General features: G+C 41.8%; 1 pseudogene; it reads right to left on the bottom strand.

Moving 5' to 3' along the window:
* Positions 1-12,419: 12,419 nt before the first annotated feature.
* LOC122917996 lies at positions 12,420-19,137 on the bottom strand (annotated as a pseudogene).
* Between the last annotated feature and the right edge of the window lie 477 nt (positions 19,138-19,614).

Raw genomic sequence — 19,614 nt, 5'->3', positions numbered from 1 at the left:
CAGTTTTAGCCCTACCCGATCTCTCTAAACCATTCCATCTCTACACTGATGAGTGCTCCGGCTCGGCCACCGGCCTCCTAATACAACTGGTGGGGCCTACACATAGGGCTATAGCCTACCTGTCCAAACAACTGGATGTCACCGCCCAGGGATGGCAGCCCTGCCTCAGGGCCTTAGTGGCAGCTGCTTCTCTGACAAAGGAGGCCCTCAAACTGACCTTAGGGCAGCTCATCAAGGTCTACTCTCCCCACCGATTCATGGACCTCCTTAGCCACCAATCCCTGGCCCATCTGACTCCTTCTCATCTCCAGCTATTCCATCTGCTATTCCTAGAAAACCCACATCTCTCTCTCTCTACCTCCCCCCACTTCAACCCCGCAACTTTACTGCCTATACCCTCGCCCACCCTGGAACCCCTTCATTCCTGCCTACAACTTCTAGAGGACCTCACTCCTCTCCATCCCGGTCTCTCTGATCAACCACTATCCAACCCTGACGGCGTACTCTTTGTGGACGGCAGTTCCCTCCTGGCCTCAGATGGCCAAAGACACGCTGCTTATGCTGTGGTCACCATGGATGCAGTATTAGAGATGGCTCCCCTCCCAATCGGAACCACCTCCCAGAAGGCTAAACTCATAGCTCTTACCAGGGCATTACACCTGTCGAAGGGACAACAAGTCACCATTTACACTGACTCAAAATATGCCTACCTCATAACTCATACACACTCTACTCTTTGGCAAGAACGGGGGTTCCTATCAACCAAGGGCACCCCTATAGCTAATGGACCCCTCATCGCCAAGTTGCTTGAGGCCCTTAGTCGGCCCGCTGAGGTAGCAGTTGTTCACTGTCGAGGCTGCCAAACGGCCAAGGATCTGGTCTCCGTAGGTAACAATAAGGCAGACTCAGTGGCCAGACAAATGGCCCTAAATACCCCTGTGTCTCCTATCCTTTTTCTTAACACCCCTCACCAGCCTTCCTACTCTACAAAGGAAATACAAGCCCTCCAGGCACGGGGAGGAACGATTGGAGATAAGGGGTGGATCTACATTCAGGACAGGATTGCCCTGCCAGGCAATCTGTCGCACACCTTACTTACCAACATCCACCGATCCCTCCATATTGGCCCAAAGGCTCTCCACCAATTTCTTCAGCCATTGTTCTATCATCCTTCCTTATCTAAGGTAACTGAAGTTGTCCACAGGGCTTATAAAACCTGTTCTGCCGGGAGTTCACGAGGAGGAATCCGCAGACCAGGGCCTAACCATCAGCTCCGAGGTCATCAGCCAGGGGGAGACTGGCAACTGGACTTCACTCACATGTCTCGCCATAAAACCTTTCGCTAACTATTAACCTTGGTTGATACATTCACAGGCTGGATCGAGGCATACTCCACAGCCCAGGAAACAGCGGACGTGGTGGTTACAATACTCATCGAGCACATCATCCCGAGGTTTGGATTGCCCCGGACCCTCCAGTCAGACAATGGTCCCGCCTTCATCTCCAGTGTAACCCAACAGGTTGCTGAGAGCCTCAACATAACCTGGAAACTTCACATCCCGTACCACCCACAGTCATCGGTAAGGTAGAAAAGGCCAACGGGCTGCTCAAAGCCCAACTCACCAAATTTACCCTAGAGACCCACATTTCCTGGCCCACACCAGACTCCAGGCTACGCCCCGTGGGCCTTCGGGCTTAAGCCCATTCGAATTACTATACAGCCGGCCCTTTCTTATAAATCATAGCCTTCCAACCATTTCCCCGCCTCTTTTATTCTATCTACCTTACCTCACTCTCCTCCAAGCTCTCTTAAGGGCCCATGCTGACACTGTCATCCCAGCCCCAAGAGACCATGCTTCCGAAGGGGATAGATGAGGTCTATCTTCTGGGGACCAGGGCCTCCTCAAAAGCTTGCGGCCAGGCTTCTTACAAACCCAGTGGGCTGGGCCTCATACGATCGTCCTTATCACCCCAACTGCTGCGAAACTGTTGGGTCACTCTGCATGGGTACATAACAACAATCTCAAACGGGCACCCACAGATACTGACTGGACTTCCCAGATGGCAGGCCCTACCAAACTCCGCTTGGTTAGGGCCCCTTCTCATATTCCTTCTAATCCAGACAAACCAGGTGGATCCATGTGAATATAGCTGCATGAGGGGTTCAGGTACCTCTCACTATTTTTCAGCCTTTACTCATATGCCTGCAACCTGCTACTGGCGAAAGAAACCAACAACCTGTACGTATAACCAGAAAACCTTTTTGGTCTCTGACCTCGTGACAGCCAAACGCGGTATTGCCCCCTGCAACATCTACCCCAGGTCTGGAAAAGTTTGCTGGACCTATCTGGGTCATGTTAGTCTCTCTGACGGGGGAGGGGGTGTCCAGAACCAGGCTAGCCATGAACGCATTAAAACAGCGGTCACGGACTTGACTAAACGACTCCAAACCCCCAGCGACCCGGTCTATAAGGGCATCAATCTTGGTAGCATCCAAAAATTTCCTACCACCAAACAACTGACAGTGGCCCTCCTGAACTCTAGTTACAACCTATGGCAAAATGTGTCGAAGAACGGTGACAGTGACTGCTGGATCTGTTTCCCTTTTTCAACACGTTCCAACATTGTAGGGATACCCCCCCCCATTGACTGGCCACTCCCCAACTCCACGGCCACAAATGATATGGTCCATATCGGCCCCATCGCGGGAAACATACCTATTATTAATGTGTCCTCCCCCTTACCACCGCAGCTGCTAACATCATTAACTCCTCCCTCCCATACTGAACTCCCTCGGGAATATTTCTCTCGTGCCCTCAGGGAACCTGAGGTCGCTGCCTGACCACTAATGACCCCCTAGGCTGTATATTCATTCTACTATCTCCTTCTACCACCATCTACTCTGAATCCCCGCTGCAATCCATCCTATTCCCCCAACACCGTGGAGAAAGGGTTGCCTTCCTCCCATTCATAATAGGGGCAGGAATAGTCACAGGGGTGACAACCAGAACAGCGGGGATAGGAACTTCCATAGACTTTTATTACAAACTCTCCCAAGTCCTGAATGATGACATGGAATGGGTTGCTGACTCCCTCACAGCCCTACAGATGCCAAGTTACCAGCCTGGCGGCCTTACCCCTGCAGAACCGATGGGCCTTATACCTACTGACTGCCGAAAAAGGGGGGACCTGCTTATACTTAAATGAAGAATGTTGTTACTTTGTTACCCAATCAGTTATAGTTACCTCCAGGATTAAAGAACTCAGGGATCGGATTCAAGCACGGCGGCGAGACACGTCTTTCTGGGGCCTGGACCCCTACACCTGGGTAAACTGGCTGCTCCCTTTGGCAGGACCTGTATGCATAATCCTCCTTCTAATCTCAGCTGCTCCCTGTCTTTTCCGATGCCTGCAGGGTCGCCTACAAGAACTTGCCTGAATGTCCATCAATGAACTCCTCCTTCAGCCCTACTCTCGCCTGCCCACTTCTAACTACCCCTATGATGACGCCCCCCACCCCCACCGTCAGCAGGAAGTAGCCAGAACTGAGTCAATGCCTCTGGCACCATTATGTAAGTCAAAAGGTCGGAATGTTGGGCTGGCCGAAAGAAAGGGCTACTTAAGATGGCGAAAGTCCCCGCCACAAAACCTGAGCTTGGACAGGAGAACAAAAACCCAAGCAGGAATCTGAAAACCCTCCTGCCCCAGGCTCCCATGGACGAATGGGACCCTGACAAGCGAGAATCTGAGACCCCCGCCCTGGGCTCCAGTGGACCAATGGGACCCCGACGAGCTGGCGAAATATCCAAATAAGGGAAACTTGCCAAAAGACCCCTGAACTCCCCTCGAAGCCCCTTAAAAGCCCCCTTCTCCCTGCCTTGGGTGCAACTTCCGCCACTCTGGTTTCCAGAGTCAAAGAGCCTCGTCCAAGGGTGCCCACCTCCTCCCGGCACAACTTTCCTGGCTCCCCTTCTCCTGAGCCCTGAAACTTCACCGGAGAGTGTTTTTAATAAATCTTGCCTTGCACCCATTTTGCCTGGTGTTGTGTTTATCTCGCCAGAAAAACTTTACACTTATGAGAATCGATGGTTACATTTTCAGAATCTTGCAAGACAGTTGTTAATGAAAGGCCTTATTCAACGTTACATTAAATTAGAATTAAATAAATTACATTAAAAACAAATACTCAAAACTCATCACATTCTAATTATTTTGCTGCTTTACTGTATAGTATTTATTTACTTTTATATTTTATTACTTTACTATTATCTGATTCTTGAAGTTATTTGCAACTATTTTTTCTGTCCCGTGGAAATGCTATGGAGTGGTGTACTACTGCATGTTTGTAGCTCGAAAGTGAGGATGGTGGGAGAATTTCCACCACAGAAACAAGCAAATATTGCAAATATAGGCGTCCTTCTTCACCCCTAGACGGTTGATTGTTATACATTTACCAGCATGCATGCGATGGTGTTTTGCCTTAAAGATGAAAATAAATTGACAAAGGGCAATCATTCAGTTGCCCCTTCAACCTCTCTAGTATTTCTCATCAATTCTTAGAGCTAACTTGGACAGACATTTTGAAATATGGAAGGAACAAGATACCTGAGCCTAAGAACAGAAAGATAGCTTACCCAGAGAAAAGCAGATTCTTAGACCCAGAGAATCCCACATGCCATTTAATACAGCATTTCACCCACCACAGGAGCCATGAGGCTACACGAGATCTTGATGAAGAGAAGCAAATAGCTTTGTTTTTAACTGGAACAGAAATCTCAATCATTCACGTGACAGAGGCAAAACTTAACCAATGCCGGACTGTTCCTTCCAAGGGCCTTCCTGCCTCTCCACTTCCCAACACCCCCCAGAAACCTCAAGGAGTGGACTGTGTTTTACCATCACAGTTCCCAGACCTTTTATGATACAGAATTAAGGAGAATGGGTGAGGAGAGTAAAAGCAGAGTTTAGGGAATAGGAAGAGGAAATGAGATCTAAGTAGACACCTAAAGGAATTACCTCTTCTAAGAATCAGGTGGTGTGGGGTACATTATAGACTGAGGTAATAGAAGGCCAAAGGTTGTGAAGCTTACTCCAAGAATGTGAGAGACATGCGTAGTGATGTGTTAATGAGGAGATTATGTCTGACGTTGTTGACGCAATGAAAGGTTTACTCTACCAAAAAGCAATGGAAAGCCATTGAAGGATTTTAAAGAAAGGAGTCATAGGATTAGATGTGCATTTTAGAAAGACCATTTCAACTGCAGTGAAAAGTATATATTAGAATGGGCTAAGCCTGGGGGCAGTGACCAGTTGGTGGAGGTAATGAAAAATTAGGGAAGTTAGAAGATATTTATACCCTTATAGGAGGAGATAGAGTGGGAGCAGTTAAATCAAGCAGAAAGACAAGTTTCAAGTTGGCTACCTAAAATTCACTTGAGGGATGCCTGGGTGGCTCAGTGGGTTATGCGTCTGCCTTCAGCTCAGGTCATGATCAAGTCCTGCTCAGCAGGACTCCCTGCTCAGCGGGGAGCCTGCTTCTCCCTCTCCCTCTTCTGCTTCCCCTGCTTATGCTCTCTCTCTCTCTCTCTCTCTGTGTGTGTCAAATAAGTAAATAAAATCTTTAAAAATAATAATAAAAAAATATAAGTCACTTGACTATCCAGGATCTTAATTTTCTCATTTTAGAAAATGCATCCTACCTAGCCCTGCAGAGTCCTCCTTCCCTTATCACAATGATACAGAATCTATTTTATGTGCAATGTACTCAGGGCAAATTTCTAGTATTCCAGAGAGAATTCCAAAAATTTTAATATTTGTGAAGTATCTCTCTTCTAAGGAACAAAAACCTTTTAATAACTCTGTCTTATGAGCCATTTGGTTCCCCATGAAGCTGGAATAATCAACAAACACAATTGACTGGCTCAATAAAAGGGTCAAGCATTCACTGGCTTATTGATAAACTATCCAGAGAGACGGAGTTCTTTCCTTTGAGAATTTTCCACACCATCAACATTGATAAACCAAATGCATCTTCTAGGCCACCTTGGAAGATTAAGATTCATATTTAAGAACTCCAAGGAGCATAGTCTGAACCAGTGAATTACTATTATTTAGTTTATTTGTAAAAAGTATATATGTGTTTTCAGCCTATTATTAGAATAACCAGTAAAGATATCATATTTTGTATGTACATTTTCCCCAGATTTTTTTTTAGTTTGAAATAACTTGATTCTAATTTTTATGCATTGGTATTATAATTATCATATCTAAAAATGCAAGGCAATAGATTCTTTTGCTGTTGTTAAAACTGTCTTAATTCACTCTTTCCTCAGAAGAGTTAGACCTAAACACGTCAATCTTTTAAGCACTCATAAAAAAGTGACTCTGTTTTGAGAACATTCAGTGTCTATATATTTTAATTAAATATCTGTAGAATTGATAAGAAACATAAAATAATACATATCTTTCATACATATACACATGCATGCGCCTGTGCACATAAACACACACATATATATGTATACCATTCTAGACAAAGAAACTAACTTTGGTGGAATACTTGTAATTCTGCCCCCTAAGAGATTAAATGTTATTTGAAATCTAGAATTCATATCAGACTGTGAAGGTTAAATATAAACTTGATGAAGTTTGATAGACCAGAAACAATACCTCCCAAATTCAAAGTCAACCATAGGACTAAGAACATACTATCACTGGGATATCAAACAGCTGAAATAAATTACAATATCGTCCGTCGGAGTTGCAAACCCGAAGAGGGGTGGGAGATAGATATTGTAGAACTAGTGCCCAAACGTTAGAATAATCCAAGAGCCCAAGACACATTAGATAGTAAAGGAGGGAGTCCCCCAGGAAAGCAAATGTACTCCTCAAAATCCGGACTGCATGTAAGACCTATATAACGTTGAATGCTCTCACAACTTAGAACGCTGAAGGCCTCCTTGCAGGTGAGGTGTCCATGTTTCAGGTCTACAGCTCTGCCAGTTTGTTCAGCAGATGTTGAGCATCTCCATATGCCGCATCCTGTACTGAAGCCAAATATTAAGTTCTTGTGCTGAAATGGGGGCAAGCAAAGAAAACAAAAATTAGGTGATGGGTTTGAGCCCAGTTCCATGGAGTATGAAGGGTTAGGAGGTCATATAGAAACACAGTAAAAGTAGCTATATTTAGGGTCCACTTACATGCCTGGCACTATTCTGAAAATTTATATGCATTGACCCACTGATTTTTCACAGCAACTCAAGAAGTATGTACAATTCTCATCCCCACCTTATAGAGAAGGAAATGGAGGTACAGAGAGTTTATGTTACCTGCCCAAGGTCACACTAAATTTCCCACCAAAACTTCAGGCTGCTAAACAAACAAACAAACAAAAACTTCAGGCTGCTTTCAGACAAATGTCTGGATCACCTCCAAGGAAGTGATACAGATTAGTAATAAAAATAAAAACAACAACAATGATAATGTTTATTCAGTGCCAGGCATTTTTTAAGGGTTTTATTTAAATGTCTGTATTTTTGGGACATTCTTCTTTAATTAATAATTAATTAATTAATTAATTAAATTTTTAGAGCAACTCAAGGTTGCTCTATAGATTTAGAAATTATGTGGGAAGTTTAGGGAGTTCCCATATTCCCTACTTTCCCTCTTCTCTCCACCCCACCATGCACACAGTTTTCCCTATTATCTACATCTTGCATTAACGTAGTACTTTTTTTTTTTAACAAGTGATGAGCCAGTATTGGTGCATTATTATTAATTAAAGTCCACAGTTTATGTTAGAGTTGACTTTTGTGTTGTACAGGTCAATGGGTTTTAATAAATGTGTAATGATGTATATCCACCATTACAATATCATACAGAATAATTTTACTGCCTTAAAATTCCCCTGTGTTCCACCTAGTGATCCCTCCCTTCTATCCCTGAACCTTGGCAATTACTGCTTTTTTTACTTTCTTCATTGTTTGCCTTTTCCAGGATATGCTATGGTTGAAATCCTATAATGTGCAGACTTTTCATAATGGCTTCTTTCACCAGCAGTATGCAGTTAGGTTCTTCCACATCTTGTGTGGCTTGATAGCTCATTTCTTCATATTGCTGAATAATCTTCCATCGTAATGATGTGCCTGTTCACCCATTTATCAGTTGAGCATCTTGGTTGCATCCAAGTTTTGGCAATGAAGAATAAAGCTGCTGTAAATGTGCAAGATTTTGCGCGGACATGTTTTCAACTTGTTCGAGTAAATGTTGAAGAGTATCATTGCTAGATTGTATGGTAAGAATGTATAACTTTATAAAAACCACCAAACTGGGGACACCGAGGTGGCACAGTTGGTTAAGCGGCTGCCTTCAGCTCAGGTCATGAACTGGGCTTCCTGGGATTGAGCCCACATTGGGCTTCTTGCTCCTCAGGGAGCCTGCTTCTTCCTCTGCCTGCCAGTCCCCTGCTTGTGCTCCCTCACTCTCTCTCTCTCTCTGACAAATAAATGAATAAAAATCTTTAAAACAAATAAACAAACAAACCACCAAATTATCTTCCAAAGTGGCTATACCATTTTGCATTTCCACGAGTAATAAATGAGAGTTCCTGTTGCTCCACATCCTCTCCAGTATTTGGGGTTGTCAGTGTTCTGGATTTTAGTTCTTTCTTTCTTTTTTTTTTTTTAAAGATTTTATTTATTTATTTAACAGACAGAGATCACAAGTAGGCAGAGAGGCAGGCAGAGAGAGAGGGGGAAGTAGGCTCCCCACTGAGCAGAGAGCCCGATGTGGCGCTCGATCCCAGGACCCTGAGATCATGACCTAAGCTGAAAGAAGAGGCCTAACCCACTGAGTCACAGAGGCGCCCCTGGGATTTTAGCTATGTCAATAGGTGTGTGGTGGTACGTCATTGTTGTTTTCATTTGCAATTTCCTAATGACAAAATACAATGTTGAGCATTTTTTATATGCTCATTTGCCATCTGTTCAGATCTTTTGCCCATCTATTAACCGGGTTAAGAACCCCATTTTCAGATGAGGAACCTGAGGCACAAAGGGGCTCTACAAATTGCTCAGGGTGACACAGTGGGGGATTGAGGCCAGGCAGGGGGGCTCAAATCCCACAGTTGTAATCACTATTCTGTAATGCCTTCAGGGTACAGGTTTGGAGCTAAAAACCTGGGTTTCCAGGCTGGCTGTTCTGTGTACCTGGTGTCTAACCCCAAGTAAATCATTTAATTTTAACCCAGCCTCAGTTTCTTCTGTAATATGAGGAAAACAGGTTTCGGTGTTGCTATTAGGATTAAATAAAACAAAGTAGAAAAAGTGCTGAACTTGTTCTCTGAACATAGCAGCTGCCAATAAAAGGTAGCTATTGTTAGTCCATGGGGTGCCTGGGTGGCTCAGTGGGTTAAGCCGCTGCCTTCGGCTCAGGTCATGATCTCAGGATCCTGGGATTGAGTCCCGCATCGGGCTCTCTGCTCGGCAGGGAGCCTGCTTCCTCCTCTCTCTCTGCCTGCCTCTCTGCTTACTTGTGATCTCTCTCTGTCAAATGAATAAATAAAATCTTTAAAAAAAAAAAAAGGTAGCTATTGTTAGTCCAACACCACATGAAAGAGGGAGAGAGGCCTGCTATAACCCTAAGAATTAGCACCTGCCTCCAAATTCAAACAGATCCGTCTGGATTTTAAATTCTATAGAAACTCAGACATTTCTTGGTGAGGTTTCCATGAACAATTGTCAGCTGACACATCAACTCCTTACACCTAGAGCACATGAAGGAATAAAGGGTACTCCAGTTGCTTAAAAAAAAATTTTTTTTTTACTGTATTCAATTACTTTTCCTGTTCATCTCGCCCTTTTGGTGGCCCTTGCAAAACAAAACAAAACGAAACAAAAGTCACAGTTGTATTAACCTTGCAGCTAATGAAGCATTCCCGGAACCAGATGCAACCTGGGGGACTCCAGTAAAGCTAGAATGGTGGCAGGAAAGGAAAACAAGCCCTTGCACCCTATGTGTGTGAATGGCTGCTGGAGGATGCAGGGCTTGTCCCAACCCCCAGGAGCTGGGAACGCCCTGATGGCCATATACCTCAGAGGGTGGTTCCCAAACCTGGCGGATCACCAGAATCTCCTGAGGTGCTTTGCAAAAGAGCAGATTCATACCTACTCAGCTCAGACTTGACTGAGTCCAAATCTCCTCGGAGTGAATGAGGAGAGAGAGGGATTCTGATATCTGTACCATTAAAAGTTTTGAGAGGCTCTAATGGTCCAGGAACTACTGATGTTTGGAATGTGTGTGTGTGTGTGTGTGTGTGTGTGTGTGAGAGAGAGAGAGAGAGAGAGAGAGACAAAGAGAGACAGAGTTAGGGAGACAGAAAAAGCAGGCAACGCTGTGGGAAAACAGAGCAGTATGGGTTGTAAGACCTTTACAATTGTACAATTTATTGCACTTTATCTGTAAAAGTAGATGCAAAGCAATTCAGAAGCACCTAAAATCATTTTCTGGGGCGCCTGGGTGGCTCAGTGGGTTAAGCCGCTGCCTTCGGCTCAGGTCATGATCTCAGGGTCCTGGGATCGAGTCCCGCATCGGGCTCTCTGCTCGGCAGGGAGCCTGCTTCCCTCTCTCTCTCTCTGCCTGCCTCTCTGTCTACTTGTGATTTCTCTCTGTCAAATTAATAAATAAAATCTTTAAAAAAAATAATAAATAAATAAATAAAAAATAAAATCATTTTCTAATGAAGGTGGTCAAAAACAAAGACTACAAGTTCAAAGGGGAAAAAATATTAAACGGAACCTGAGCTTTAGACCTCTCCCTTTATTCTGATGTCGGAGCAGCATCCTTAGAAGATCCTATTATAACGACTCTTAACTAATTTGGATAACTTGTTTTCCCATGAAAGACAACAAAGTTGAATAATTTAAATATTTGGAATAAAAATCTAGTGTTTTCCTTTAGGTTTTCCAGTTTCCAGAACTTCAATGAGTTAATGAGAAATTTCCATTCAGTACAACAATAAATAAATTAATTATATTTGGAAGAAATCCAATTTCATGGGTTTAAGCTATTATTAAAATTCTGAAAATACTTTGATTTTCCAAGTCTTATCTTTTGATTTTTATTTACTCATTCAATAAGCTTTTTTGAGTATTAGTACTATGGCGGACCACGGATTTAGATGGTGTTAATATGAAGAGGAGTTCTCCACATAAATAAAGAGAGGTGGAAAGGTTTGGAAGCAGCTGCACTAGGAGAGAAAAGAAACTAAGATTTTAATGAGCACTTACTCAGTGCAAGTCTCATTTATATACAGTATTCTATTTTATAGGACAATCTGATGACATAATTTGATGTAACAAATTTCCTAAACCTGTGTTAAATAGTCCTGGAACTGGATGTACCTTCCTGTTCCAGTGTTAGACAATACTGAAAAAAGAAAAAAGACCTAACTCCTTGCCCTTGGAAAATAAGACCCTGAACCAAATAAAATAGGTTAATTCCAACATCAGCTGCATACTTGTCTCCCTAGTCCCCCCAATCCAAAGTTGTGATTTCATCATTTCTGCCCACTTCAACTAGTTCTCTACCTTGAATACTATCCAGCCTACCTAAATCCTATAAATATCCTCCCCTGACTTCTCCCTTCTGAGATATTACTCTCTGTCAAGATGATGTTCACCCTTACTATAGCAAATCCAATACACATCGATTTGTTTGGCCAGTTGGTCTTGTTCTGTTTTTCTGGTGGTCTTTTGGGGAGTCAACTGTCAATAGCTCCATTCTTTAATGAAGAAATTTGCCCAAACTCATCAGGTGTTATGAGCTACTTTCTTCAAGAGCCAAGCGTTAAACACAACTGTGACTGACTTTGAAATTCATATTCTATTCACTGGTGTACACATTTAGGCACATGTACTAAATGAGGTAAAGGACATGCAGGTTTTTGCTATCTAGTCTCAGATGCTCTCAAGCAAGCAACTATAAAGAGGATGGCAGCATTAAAAGTGGCAATCCATAAATGCCAGGGAGATTCAAGTCCTTAAATCAAGTTAGAATATATTTATTGCCATCTGCTCTTCATGGTGACACAGCAATAAAATGCATAAATAAATGACTCACAGACCATAAGAGAGTTGCCTAAATGAGTCCCATAAACAGATGCAAACAAGAACAAAAGTCTAACTGTTATTGATAACAATAATTAAAGCTTAAAATGTTGCACATGATCCTAAAAAAAATTAGGTAAGCCCTTCTCTGTCAGTGTTCAATAATCTCATAATCATCAATTTGGGGCGCCTAAGTGTTATTGAAAAGGGAAAATATAAAACATGTAGCAGTATTTCAGTTTCAAATGCATTGACTTCAAAATGGAACTGAGGTGAACAGAGGAGCTCTGTGTGACACAGAGGAGGTAGGTTTGGTCAATAGTCCCAGACAGTTTGATTAATTCTACAAAGAGGTAAAGAGACAAACATCCTAAAGGCAGAGTGGTACAAAGGAAAACAATGAACCATTTGCCAGAAAACATAAGATATGTTCTAGATATGGCAAGTGCTTCCAGCTTGGCCAGTGTGGTTCTAGTGTCAGAATGAAAAGCTGGGGTCAGGTCATGGTGAGTATTTACACTCTGCTTTTGAGGAGGGTCTGGAGGGACACAAGCTGGGTGGGGGTGTGGGAGGCTGGGGGGATGGTACAGGAAATTCCATAGCAGGGAAAGTTTCTCTCAAAACCCAGTAGGGAGACGCACCATGGCATTACCATCATTAACACTGGAAAATGCAAATTGTACTGTTGGTGAATGAATTAATAACAATGACTGCTAATACCTTCAGGTAGCACTTTTTTTTGTGCCAGGCAATAATCTAAGTACTGTACGTACACTAACTCATTGTGGGACACCTGGGTGGCTCAGTTGGTTGAGCTTCTGCCTTCAGCTCAAGTCAGGATCCCAGGGTCCTGGGATCAAATCCTGTGTTGGGCTCCCTGCTCAGTGGGGATCCTGCTTCTCCCTCTCCCCCTCTGCCTCTCCCCTGCTCATGCTCTCTCTCTCTCTCTCTCTCTGATAAATAAATAAAATTTTTAAAAAAGTAAATAAAGTTCACCCATTGGGCACCTATGAAGTAGGCCCTATAATTATCCTTATTTTATCTATGAGGAAATTGAGGCAGAGAGAGAGATTAAGTGACATGTAAAGGTCTTATAGCTAGCAAACGAAAGAGTCAGGATGAATCAATCAACTAATTATAATCCAAACACTTGTGATGTTCTATCTTAGCAGACAGAAATATATTCTTTTTTCTATTCTAATAAAATAGAAATATACTCTACACTCATTAGCCTACCTCAGACGTCAAGTTTGAGTACTCAGTACTCACACAGATGTAGGCTTCTCCTCTTGCTATGTGGCATTTTGTGCAGCCTGGGATGTTTTATGTAAGCTGCTCTTAAAGTGTCTTCATGTTAGTTGGCCAAAACTGATTTGTTCTTTTCTATTCATTTTCAGAATTATAGTTAGTGATTTTGAGAATTATTTTTTATTTTTTATTTTTATCATCAATTTTTTGGTCTTGGAACAATGTCAAACTTATAGAAAAGTTGCAAGTAGAATTCAAAGGTCTTTTCTTCCTAGACCATTTGAGAATAAGTTGCCAACCTGATGCGCATCACCCTCTAAATGCTTTAGTGTGTCTTTCCTACAAACAAGAGCATCCTCTTACAGTCCACAACACAACCAACACAATCATAAAGTTAACACTGACACTGCACTACAATTTAATCCTCAGACCCCTATTGTCTATTAATGTAGTTCATAGATCCAGATCACAATCACACATTGCATCAAGACAGGTCCCCTTTCTAATCTCTTTTAGGATAGAACAGTTCTGACCTTGACACTCAAGGCCTTGACATATTTGAAAATGACAGGCCGGTTATTTTATAGGATGCCTCTCAATTTAGAGTCATCCGATGATATTTTCTCCTCATTAAATTCAGGTTAGGCATCTTCGGTAGAAATATTCCAGAAACAATGCTGACATCCTTTCATTGCATTCTTAGGTGGTGCAGCTTTTGATTTGTTCCTTTTTGGAGAATGTCACCTTTAACTATATAATTTAGGTCGTGTCTGCCAAGCTTCTCCACTGCAAACCTACTCTTCCCTTTATAATTAATAAATATTTTATGTAGAAGCACATTAAAACAATGTAAATTTATTAATTTATATTAAAAGGACTCATAACTTCCTATTATATTCAGTGGGTTACCATCTGTAAGATAATAGATTATATCTCTTTGAGGCTCAAATTGATCAGTGGGATCTCCTTCAAGCTAACTCATGTCCTTTTGTTGTTATTGTATTACTTTCTATTTTTTTTATTGAGGTATAATTAACATGCAACAATATGTTAATTTCAGGTATACAATATAATGATTTGATATTCATATACATAAGTTTAATTAACATCCATCCATATACTTAAGTCTAATTAACATATACATGATATGTATTATGTATATGAATATCAAATTTGTGTTACCAAATTTTGTGTTACCAAAAAAATTGTATGTGATGAGAACTTTTAAGATCTACTCTCTTAACAATTTTCAAATATAGTGTTATTAACTTGTTTTGCCATGTTGTACACTATATCCCCATGATTTATTTATTTGATAACTGGAAGTTGGTACCTTTTGTACCTCTTGACCTCGGTCACCCACTTCACTTATCCCCACCCCTCACCTCTGACAACCACTGATTTCTTCTCTGTATCTGTGAGCTTGGTTTTTCATTTGTTTTTGGAGTTTTTTAGATTCTACATATAAATAAGATCCTAAGTGAGATCCTGTCTATTTCTCTATCTGACTTCTTTCACTTAGCACAATGCCTTCAAAGTCCATTCATGTTCCACATGGCAAGACAGACAGAGAGAGAGAGAGTGATGGGGAGGGGCAAAGGGAAAGAAAGTCTTAAGCAGACTCCAGGCTGAGTGCAGAGTCTGAGGCAGGGCTCCATCTCGCCACCTGAGACCATGACCTGACTGGAAACCAAGAGTCTGCTGCTTAACCAACTGAGCCACCAGGCCCCAAGACTTCATTTTCTTATGGCTGAATAATAGTTTGTTGTAAATATACAGCACAATTTCTTTTTCTTTCTTTCTTTCTTTTGTACAGTATTTTCAGTTTTACTATAAAAATGCACACAAAACAAAAATTGTCATAAGCCATTTCTTGGCTCTACTTGTGTTCAGCAGTGCATTTCAGCAGCTTCTTTGCTTTTAGCATCTCAAGTTTCCTTCCATCGTTTCATGCCGTCCTTCTTTAGCCCACCAGGCACTGCTCCTGCTATGTGTTCCCATCTCTCAGATGTATTTACTGGGTATGTTTTCAAAGTTTGTTCCAAAAGCGTCTTTTTTTCTGTTGTCCAAGGGGTGAAATCTGTGTGTGGACCTTCTAGTAGTTTCTGAAGGTATTGCTTTGTCTGCTTGAGGCACCACTCTGTTTTTTTAAAAATTTATCAAACCCCTTTTTCTTTTATCATCTTATTGATGAGGGTCAAGTTTTTGAAGACTCTTTACTTTATCAATAACATCTTTGGCAGTTCTCTTGACTCCAGAAGAAGGATGTATGTTCATCCTTAGTAGGATGTAGCCGTAACTTCCCATGCTGAATTTGTTCCAGCAGGAAAAAGGTTAATTAGTAATTGCAGACCAATAGTCTTCTTGATGAGGGAGCAGGAGGCTGGCTGAAGACAAAGCAAAAGCTGGCACCTTGCAGCCCCTCTCCACCCGCTCCCCTCGGTAATGTGTGTGACATTCCTCAGTCACCCCTGACCACCTAAAGAAACAAATAGTTAACTTGCAGGGATCACGATCCTGCTAGACAGGAGTCTCCCTTGGCTTACAAATGTCCTAAATCTCACTAACAAAGATGATTGATAGCAGGATTATGACATCCCACCAAAAAGTCTCCCAACTATCTTAATGTTAATGGCTGGCCTAACGACGACATTGATCAAGCTGCAAGGGCAAGGCCTCCAGTATCCTGGCACCTTGTAGGCCCTCTTTAGCATATGAAAACTTCGTTGAAACCTCCCTTTCCCTCACCTTCCCCCAACCACAGGGTACATAACCTGCCATCCTTCACAACCCGGGGCAGCAGCTCTTCCTGCCTGTTGGGCTGGCAGGAAGGGCTACTAAAGATGGCGAAAGTTCCTGCCACAAGACCTGAGCTTGGACAGGAGAACAAAGGCCCAAGCGGGAATCTGAGACCCCTGCCCCGGGCTCCTGTGGACCAATGGGATCCCAACGAGCAGGCAGGATATCCGAATAAGGGAAACTTGCCAAAAGACCCCTGAGCTTTCCCCAAGACCCCTTAAAAGCCCCCTCCTCCCTGCCTTGGGTGCGACTATCCCCCCTCTGCTTTCCAGAGTTGCGGACCCTCACCCCAGGGTGCCCACCTCCTCCTGGTGCAACTTTTTCAGCTCCCCTTCACCTGGGCCCTGAAACTTCACTGGAGAGAACCTTTAATAAACCTTGCCTTACACCCACTTCACCTGATGTTGTGTTTATTTCGTCGGAAAAACTTTACACTGCCCACTGTCCTGTCCCCGTGTTTTAATAAACCACCATTTTGCTCCAAAGATGTCTCAAGAATTCTTTCTTAGTCATCAGCTCTGGACCTCAGCCCACCGAACCTCACCTAGGTTCTAGAACTTCATCACTCTGACCGATTTGTACTGCAGTTTCCACTTCACCAGTTGCTTTGTCTACATTCTTAAATGCTGTTGCATGTGACCTTCAGGCTCCTCTTCTCTTTTCTAACCTGTTCATTTATTTCTTCTGTTTTTCCAGAGCAGCCTTTCCTACTTCTTTAGTAGATGGTGTGTTTCATTCAAACACTGTAAGCTTGCTAGTTGAAGTCAATCACAAATTGTATCCACTTCTTCCATCATTTTAACCTGCTCTACCTCATTGTCAGGAAAGTGATTCCAGACAAGTTTTGAAGTTTTTGCCTTTCCTTTAAATGGCCTTTTTTTCCCCCATGGATATCTTTTTCCTTCTTAGCCAAAAATGCTTATTGTCTGACTTCCTCCTCTTCTTTCTCTTTGGCTAATCAAACAGCTTCTGGTTCAGCTTGTCCTTGTTTTTCTTCAGTTCTTCTCTCCTTCCATTTTGCTTTGCTTTGGTTTTCTTTTCTGCTTCTTTTGTGGCTTTTTCTTCTTCCTCAGTTTTTTTTTTTTTTTATCATTGGATCACAGCATTAACAACTAATGTTCTTATTCTGTTTATTTCTTTTTTCCCTTTGTGCCCTTGTTGCTGTTCTGTTTTTCAATCCATCTCCTCTCATCATATTATTTTTTCTTTTTCTTCTTCATTTAAATAAGAAAATTCTCTCCAAGAATCATAATTATACCAGAAAGAATGAAAAGGATCTATACCTTCTAATGATGAATTCATAACACCAAGTTTAGGGACTTTTTTCTTTTTATTTGACCATCTGGAATTCCTTTCAAACGCTGGGGAAAATACATCAAAGCAAAGTGTTCTTTGCTTTACTTTCGGAAGGAACCAAGTTATCAAAAGTAGGATCTACACTGTGGAATGCTTATCTTTTCACTGGATCAGATAGCATTTCATAAGCCCTAGTTATGCAAGTGAAGTAGTGTTATCTCTTTCTTTATTGGTTCACCAGCTGCTTTCCGTTTGTTTTAAAACCATTGCTTTATCTTCAGCTCTTTGTAATCAAGTGTTTTCAATGTGGGAAACTCTTCTAACTACAACCCTTCATCTTCTGATTCTTCTGATAACTCTTTTTATCCTCCAGTTCCTGAAAAGAGGCAGAAGCATTTTGTTTCTCTTCTTAACAAAAGCTTCAAACCACATTCCCAGAGGTTCAGCTTGACCGAATGCCGAAGCAGTCAGAGCACCGGTGTCAATGGTGCTATGGTTGTCTGCGGAGCTAGGCAGGAGCCGCGTAAGGGCACTAGGCTACATCGTATTTTCTTTATCCATTCGTCCAAAGATGGATGCTTGTTTCCATATCTTCATTATTGTAAATAATGCTGCCATGAACTTGGGGTGAAAACAAGTTAGTGTTTTCATTTTCTTCAGATACGTACCCAGAAACGGAATTGCTAGATCATATGGTAGCTCTATTTTTATTTTTTTTGCAGAAAATTCACACTATTTCCCATAGTGGCTGCACCAACTTACATTCCCACCAACATTTTATAAGAGTTACATATTCTCCATATTCTCACCAACACTTGTTATTTCTTGTCTCTTTCATAATAGCCATTCTGACAGGTATGAGGTGATATCTCATTGTGGTTTTGATTTGCATTTCCCTGATGATGAGTGATATTGAGCAACAGGTACAAGTACATTATAAATTGGCTATCTGTATGTCTTCTTTGGAAAAATGTATATTCAGATCTTCTGCACATTTTAAAATCAGATTTTTTTTGCCATTGAGTTGCATGAATTCTTTACATATTTTGGATATTAGCTGCTTATCAGATATATAATTTGCAAATATTTTCTCCCATTTCAGTAGGATGCTTTTTCATTTTGTTGATGGTTTTCTTTGCTGTGCCTGTATTCATTTGACATACTCCTTCATTCCTAGAACACTTACTCTCTGGCTCAATAAAATGTCCCAAAAGTTTTAACTGAGGCCTGGAATCAGTCATCTCTAGAAAGTTCTGATACTTTTTAGTAGGAAATGACATTTAGAAACCTGGATGAAAAGTTTGCTCATTGCTGCTGGGGTGGAGAATGGATGCTACTGCAAGGCCATCATACATACATAGCACACATCTGTATCTATTTCTTTATTATTTAAGTTATTATATTTATTGAAATCATGAGTTCACACAGATACAACAAATTCCAACCTAACACCACAGTGTCCATTCCAGTTTTCTCCGTTTCCAATAGATAATGAAAATATTGACTCCCATTTTTCTTGATGTCTTTATCTTTTTTATTACTCCCCCTCATTTTGTAATCCATGTCCCAGTATTGCTGCCATCTTTTCCCTATATAGACAACATCTTTATTCTGCTCAGGTTCTGAAACCTCATGGCTAGGTTTCCCTCTACACATGGGTGCTCACTTCACCTAGCTTGCGCTCCAGCATTGCTTTAGGGTGCCCTGCCTTGTGAATGCCCTCCTCACCCACCTCTGGCTCCCCTACACAATAACTACTGCACAATGCCCACCTTATTCTGACTTTAGTATCTGAGCTTTTTAGAAAGGAGAAAGGAAACCAACTGATACATTATCAAATGCTATTTTAAAACATGAGAATTGTTCCAGGAAATTAGAAATCACCAGAAACTTTCATTTGAATCTTCTAGAAAAAGATCTTCAGCAAATTCAAGCATTTTTAAATGAATTCTAACCATGAAGAAAATGTTTATTTCCCATGAAGATCTTGTATCAACCCATAAACAAAACTGTAGTCATCATACACAACTTTGTGAAATTTCCCCCAACATGTACATTGAAAGGACCTATTTAGAAACTGTCCCTGCTCCCCTTCCCCCAGGGGATTTACAGGTAACAAAGCCCAGATACAAAGGTGGGTCAGGCCAGGTGGAGACATCTGATCAGT

Source organism: Neovison vison, chromosome 10 (genome assembly GCF_020171115.1).
Source record: "Neovison vison isolate M4711 chromosome 10, ASM_NN_V1, whole genome shotgun sequence".
NCBI lineage: Eukaryota > Metazoa > Chordata > Mammalia > Carnivora > Mustelidae > Neogale > Neogale vison.
The sequence above is the reverse complement of the archived record's forward strand: the minus strand, read 5'-3'. Positions and strand labels throughout refer to the sequence as shown.